Here is a 7441-nt window from a genome sequence, read left to right as displayed (position 1 = left end):
TGGACAGGAGGGCAGGAACAGGATGACTACTCTTAGTGAGCTGGAAGTAAGGAAATGGAAGTCTGATTTACCAGCCACCTACTGTTTCCTTCCTTCTTGAATGGAGTCTGGGCTGGCACTATGTCGTCCTAAGTGAAGTCGCTCAGTTGTGTCCAACCCTTTGGGACCCCGTGGACTGCAGCCCACCAGGCTCCTCCATCCATGGGATTCTCCAAGCAAGAATACTGGAGTGGGTTGCCATTTCCTTCTCCAGGGGATCTTCCCGACCCAGGGATAGAACCCAGGTCTCCTGCATTGCAGGCAGACGCTTTAACCTCTGAGCCACCAGGGAAGCCCCATGTCATCCTAAGACCCTGACATTATTAGTGAGATTAACAAGGGAATTGGTGACATGCTCATGTCCATGTCCTGCATGCATTTCTGTTTCTCACTGCTGTATGTTTCTGTGTGTGCGCATGTGTGTGTGTGTGTCTGTGTGTGACTGTTAGAGTTTCCCAGGCTGTGCCACTGTGTGTTTTAGTTCCTACTAAGCCTTTTGTGTTTACCTGAGTCCTCCAGATAGTGATTTACAAGGGTAAAATGACCCCTGGTGGCCAAACCAGAGAACTGACCCAGCATCCTCCCTGAGAGCCGTGAAGTGGAGCTTTCCTCTGTCTGGTCTGAGGTTAACAGCCTTCTGCTGCTCTAGACGAGGCCCGGTGGTTAGCAGGTTAGCACCTGCTCCATCAATTGCTCCGTCCTTAGGGTTCAGACCTTCCAGACCTGGGGGCATCAAATGTCATCATCATCCAAAGTCTCAGCATTTTGCCCTATCCAAACTGAACCTAATAGTTTAAAAAAATTGTTTGCTTTGGCCACATTGCATGGCTTACAGGATCTTAGTTCCCCAACCAGGGATTGAACCCATGTCCTCAGTAGCTAAAGTATGGAGTCCTAACCACTGCACTGCCAGGGAGTTCTCTATTTGAGTATTTTTATATGCAGATAAGTGGATGAACTCCAAAGCAATTAAAGCTCACATAGCAAGTATCTTCTAACTTACTATATAATTTACTTATTTATTTATTATAAGTTTTATAGTTTATTGTCTGTCTCCCCTTCACCGCACCCCCCCCAAGTAGAATGTAAGCTCCCTGGGGGGAGGGATCTTTGGTTCTCTGGTGTATCCCCAGCATACAGGACAGTGTCTGGTGCCAAAGAAGTTCCTAATAAATATTTGTTGAAATGATGAACAGTTGAATCATTTTTTTTATTTTTTTATTGCAGTATAGTTGAATTACAATGTTAATTACTGCTGTAATGAACAATTGGGCTTCCCTGTGGCTCAGTGGTAAAGAATCCCCCTGACCAATACAGAAGATATAAGTTTGATCCCTGGGTCGGGAAGATCCCCTGAAGGAGGAAATGGCAACCCACTCCAGTATTCTTTTTTTTTTTTTTTATTCAATCCCACTGACTGTAGCCTGCCAGGCTCCTCTGTCCATGGGATTCTCCAGGAGAGAATACTGGAGTGGGTTGCCATTTCCTTCTCCACACTCCAGTATTCTTGCCTGGAGAATCCCATGAACAGAAGAGCCTGGCGGGCTACAGTCCACGGGTCACAGAGTTGGACGTGACTTAGTGACCCAACAACAAAATGAACAGTAGAACCTTGTTGTGAAGTAGTTTACTATCTAGCATGGACCAAAGAACAAGTCAACGATAGTTATTATTGAAGATGGAAGATGGAAGAATGCAGGGGAAGGCACTGACCATTAATTTATTGGGCCCTGGAGGTTCTTAAGGGAGGTTCAGCCCACCCTGACACACTGTGTGGGATAAACTACAGGGAAATGAGGTGGGGAAGAGTCTAAGGAGAAAGACAGGTGAGGGGGTGGATCCAGGAGGTGTGCTTGCGGAGGCAGATGGAAATGAGTTTTCGCCAGTGTGGACTCTCCATCGTTTAAGCTCCAGTGGACAATGTATCCACAGGGTTTCCATGAGAACAGAGAGGCAAGAATAGATTCAGGAGGACTTCCCTGGCGGTCCAGTGGTTAAGACTCCGCGCTTCCACGCAGGGGGCTCTGGTTTGGTCTCTAGTTGGGGAACTATGATCCCATATGCTGCACAGTGCAGAGATTAGATTCAGGAGATGTTGCAGGCAGAGGAAGAATGAGCAGAACCTGATATGAACAGGAAGTTTAAGGATGTCCGCAGTCACTGCTATTTTCACAGGATCCCTCGATGACTGGGTGGCCAACGTAATGGCAACTACATGTGGGAAATCCAGAGACCCACCCTGTGTCCCGAAGTTTACCTTTTGGGGGGTTGCTACTGCTGCTGCTGCTAAGTCACTTCAGTCGTGTCCAACTCTGTGTGACCCCATAGACGGCAGCCCACCAGGCTCCCCCATCCCTGAGATTGTCCAGGCAAGAACACTGGAGTGGGTTGCCATTTCCTTCTCCAATGCATGAAAGTGAAAAGTGAAAGTGAAGTCGCTCAGTCGTGTCCGACCCTCAGCGACCCCATGGACTACAGCCTACCAGGCTTTTTGGGGGTTAGGAAAACCCAAAGGAGGAAAATGAGAAAATCTCAGACACAGGGAGAAGTATGTGAACACATTGTAAAAATATTTTCTATGCAACTGGGCTTCCCCATGGCTCAGCTGGTAAGAATTCGCCTGCAATGTGGGAGACCTAGGTTAGATCCCTGGGTCGGGAAGATCCCTGAAGGGAAAGGCTACCCACTCCAGTATTCTGGCCTGGAGAATTCCATGGACTCTAGTATAGTCCATGGGGTCACAAAAAGTCAGACACAACTGAGTGCCTTTCACTTCAGTTCACTTCATGCCAAGACCTTAGTTTTGTGCTCAAAATGCATTGTTTTATTTAATTATTACAATAACCCTCTGAGTTAGGAATAATGATTACCCTCACTTTACAGATGAAACATCCTGGAAGAGCTGAGGATCTAAGGTCACACAACCAGGAAGTGGGACGGCGTCTCTGCGACTCCCAAAGTCCTCTACTCTTCAGAGAACACCCTACTGTATCTCCCCTTCCTTTACAGCCCACTGTCTCATCCCTGGTTCCCTTCCACCCACCACTCCTTGGCATCCTTTCCTCTCCTTCCCTCCTCATGTAGGCCACCACTCTTTCACCTTGAATCCACTGTGTCACCTGTCCCTCCACTCAGTGGAGTTCTTCCTCTGTGGGCTCCTAACTCACTCACCCTACAACACACCAGCCCTTCCTCTCCACCTGCCTCCGCCCCAGTGCAGAACCCACTGTGGCTGAGTGAGCGCTGAGAACAGGGCTCATTCATGGTTCCAATGGTGTTGGGCCCTAAAACATACCACATCGAGGGTTTGGAAGGGCGTGGCTCAAGGATAGCACCCAAAGCTGGACACCTCAGCCTTCATGCACTCCCCTCCCCCACCTGGGATGTGCCCATCATTTCCAAGACAGCACTCCTGATTGTCCACCAACTAAACCAAAGAGGACACCACTCCTTGGTTCTCCTCAAGGTCCGTATCCTCTGTAGAATGGTCCGTCCATGTGGTGAGAGAAGCTGGGGGAAGAGGAACAATCACTGGTCTTGAGATAAATTCAGGAGAACAAGGAGAGATGCTTGTTAGCCCTGGAGCATGAAGGAAATCCCTGTGGGGTTGCCACCTGGAGTCCCCTGAAGAAAAGTGGAGGGGGAGGTTAACCTCCCACGGAGCCTTCCTTCTCCCTTCTTTCAGGAGACCCTGGAGACCGGGGAGGCTGGGGAACTGTCACCATGCTGTCTCTTCCAGAGGAGCACTGAAAACCCTGAAGAGTGAAGTTTCTCCCAGGGGCTTGGAGAATCCCAAAGGCTCTCAGAACTTTGCCATCAAACAAACCTGGGGACTAATTTTGGCTCTGTCACTTCTTGGCAGTGTGACCTTGGAAGTTGTTTAACCTCTCTGAACCTCTATTTCCCCATGAAATGGGGATCATAGCATCTACTTATTGGGTTCTAGTGAGGGTTAATGAGGTCACCCTTGAAAGGCACCTGAGAGATATCCCATAAGGGGGAGCTCTCTTTCCAACCAGGGTCTGGGGAGGACAGGCCGTTGGTGAAGTCGGCTTTTGATGCCCAAGGGGAGAGTTTCTGGAAGACAGCAAGGGTTCCAGGTGAATCCTCGCCCAGATGGAGCTCTGCCAGCAATCAGAACCAAGGCCAGGGATGGGTGAGCAAGGCAGGCGGGGCCAGCTTTCACGGTGCTTGGTCAAGGAGGAGGCCGCGGCAGTGACTGGCCTGTCGCCCTCTGGGGGCACTCTCTCCTCACCGGCCCCTTGTCCATTCCACAGACAGAGAAGTGGGTGGGAAAGTGCCCGAATGGAGAGGAGAGGGGGCATGGGATGAAGAACCAAGCAGAGGAGAAAGGGCCAAAGAGGAGGCTGGAGGGGAAGTGAGGGCCCGGGCAGGCCCTGGTGGGGCCGGGAGAGGGGCCCAGGGCAGGAGGGCGGAAGGGAGACAGCCTGGGAGGGAGAGCGCCGAGGCGGGAGGAGGGAGGGACAGGGAGGGAGACCGGCGGCGCTGACACAGCCTCGATGTGTGGAACGGGCTGGGGTTTGGCCCACAGGTCAGGCGTCTGGCAGTATTATGGGATGGAGAGGCCTTAGGAGACAGGGAGAGTATTATGGGCTGGAGCAGCCTTAGGAGACTGGGGAATATTATGGGCTGGTGAGGCCCGGCTCCAACTGGAGGCGGGAGGAAGGGGTGCGGGGCGGGAAGGGGGGGTGGTGGTGGAAGGGAATATTATGGGCTGGAGGCCTCCTGCGACCAGAGGCAAGAGTATTATGGGCTGGCAAGGCCTTCGGTGGCCAGAGGGGGGAGCAGCGGGGGATGGCACCGGCTGCATGTGACTGGGGGGGGCCAAGTTGGGGGGGGTGGCGAGTGGGGGTGGGGGAGCATATTATGGGATAGCTCTTTGTACCTACTGCGGGGACTGCTTCTCCAGAAGATATTATGGGATGTCGTGTGTGGGAGGGGGAGTGGGGCTGGGGGATTATTATGGGATGGTGGTGCAGAATGGGGAGGGCCTGAGGAGAGCTTCTCCGACCCCCCCACCCTTTACTCTCTAGCCATCGTCTCTAAGGTCTGCGTTCTTCCGTACATGGCCCAAGGAGAACACCTGAAGTCCACCCCCCACACTCTGGCTGTTTGAGCACCTCAACCCATCCTAGGCATCTTCCTTAACTAGCAGCCACCTCCGGGTGCTGAAGGGGAAACGAACCCCCTGAGGATGCGGAGAAGGTCCCAAAGCAGGGTTGTGGTGGCCAGTGGGCCACACCTCCCACCTGTCCATGTCCCCTTGGCTCCCCATCCCCTTGGGTCACTCTCCTTCCCCTTGTCACTCCCTTCCACAAAGTGGGGGCCCTTGATCCTCCTCTCCTTCCCCCTCCCCTCCATTTCCTCTCCAGCTCCCTCCACAGCCGTAACCAGTAAAACAGGCGGCCAGCTATTATGGGATGGCTGCTCCCGGCAGCTCTGCAGGGAGGGGGCGGTCACCGCGGAATGTCTCTTGTGGGTGGCTATTATGGGATGGCCGCCTCTCTCTTTTTTTGGGGGGGGGTGGGGGCTAGCAAGGAGAAGGATTATTATGGGATGTGCCCAGCGCAGCTGGGTGGGGCTGTCCTGAGTAGGTGAAGCTCTGGGGAGGGGGGAGGGGGAAGGAAAGGAAGGAAGAGGGAGGGAAGGAGCTGGGGAGGGTGGGGTGAGCCCTGGAGCCAGACCTGAGGCCTGGCAAGAGTGACTGGCTGGAGAGGTTCGTCCGTGACAGCTGTTTGAAGAGGCCCCGGGGGCAGACTGGAGCTAGCCGGATCTGAACCCTGGACACCTGGGTCCCTAAACAGCTTGTGAGCTACAAGGGTGGCTGAGTCCAAGCCTGCGGTGAGGAGGCCTGAGTTCTGGCTGGACTGTAGCTCAGGTAGGGGTCCAACCAGGGGAGCTATGCCACCTTGCAGTCGCACCAGAGGAGCAAGACTGAGTTGGCTTCTTCAGGACACATGTGCGGTGGTGCCCCCCAGCCCTGTACCACCTCCCTCCTGCCTAGCCTTTGGCTTGCACTGTCCCTGTGGCTTTTCTGTCCTATGTTGCTTTCCTAAGCCCCCTTTTCTGACAGCAGGAACACTCTTAGATGCCTAGCGAACAGAGTTTCTGGGACTCACAGAACAGAGATGGAGAGGGAACTACAGAGTATGTGCTGAAAACTCCATGGACAACCCACTCTGTTATTCTAGGTTCTTCTGTAACACAGGGAGGGAAGCAGAACACTAAAGTAACAGGCTAGAGAGGCTGTCCCCCTGGGTGCATTAATCAGGAGATTATCCCACCCTTAGTCTCTGTGGGCCAATCTCGCTGGTGGTTTATTTATAATTTATCTGGGAGGGGAGCCTGGGGCCAGGGTAGGGAGGGGGAGCACAGAGGCGGAAAGACCACAACAGTGACATGAACATCCTAGCCCCCTGGAACTCAAGGAGAGAAGAGCCTTTGACCTACTCCTTGTGGGTTATCGGGGAGAGGTGGGGCGTAAGAGGAGCCAAGGGGTAAGTGGGTACAACCGGCAGGATGGGGTAAAGGGCTGTGGTGGACAAAAGGGACCGTGTGTGTCTCCACAGACAAGAAGCTGTGACTACCCAGTTACAAAACTCTTCTCCTGGTTTATGAATCTCTGTGGTAACTTGGTGTATATGTGGGAAGAAGAGGGTATGGGGCAGATGTAGACATTACAGAACGAAATTTGAGGCCCAGAGGCAGGCTGGATCCCCTAAAGAAATGGGGAGAGAGAGGAGGGCATAATAATGCTCTGGCAGCTCTGTAGGTTAGTGAGAACCTCCTGAAAGGAGGTATATGGTACCTTAATGAAAGAGCTGCCTCCTGTCCCCCAAGTGAGGAGGGCAGGGTTTGCTCTTAGTCCTCAGAATAAGCATGGGGGAGGATTTGCACAAATGAATGGGGCCCAACCTTGAAGACAAGAGAATTGAATGGGAATACCAGGCAGCCTTGCAGAATGGGGGAAATAGCCTGTGTGCCAGAGTGGATGTGCTGAAAGGGTGGTCTGGGGAGTGAAGTCAGGCAGGAGCTGGGGGAGAGACCAGTCACCATCACTGGTGTTCTGCTTGGAAGCCTTTGTTGTTCAATTGCTTAGTTGTGTCTGACCCTTCACGACCCTGTGGATGGCAGCACCAGGCTTCCTTGTCCTTCACTGTCTCCTGGAGTTTGCTCAAATTCATGTCCATTGAGTCGGTGATGTTATCCAACCATCTCATCCTCTGCTGCCCCTTTCTCCTCCTGCCTTCGGTCTTTCCCAGAATCAGGGTCTCTCCCTGTTAGTCAGTTTTTTGCATCAGGTGGCCACAGTATTGGAGTTTCAGCTTCAGCATCAGTCCTTCCAGTGAATATTCAGGGTTGATTTCCTTTAGGATTGACT

Source organism: Bos indicus x Bos taurus, chromosome 5 (genome assembly GCF_003369695.1).
Source record: "Bos indicus x Bos taurus breed Angus x Brahman F1 hybrid chromosome 5, Bos_hybrid_MaternalHap_v2.0, whole genome shotgun sequence".
NCBI lineage: Eukaryota > Metazoa > Chordata > Mammalia > Artiodactyla > Bovidae > Bos > Bos indicus x Bos taurus.
This window is presented reverse-complemented; position numbering follows the sequence as displayed.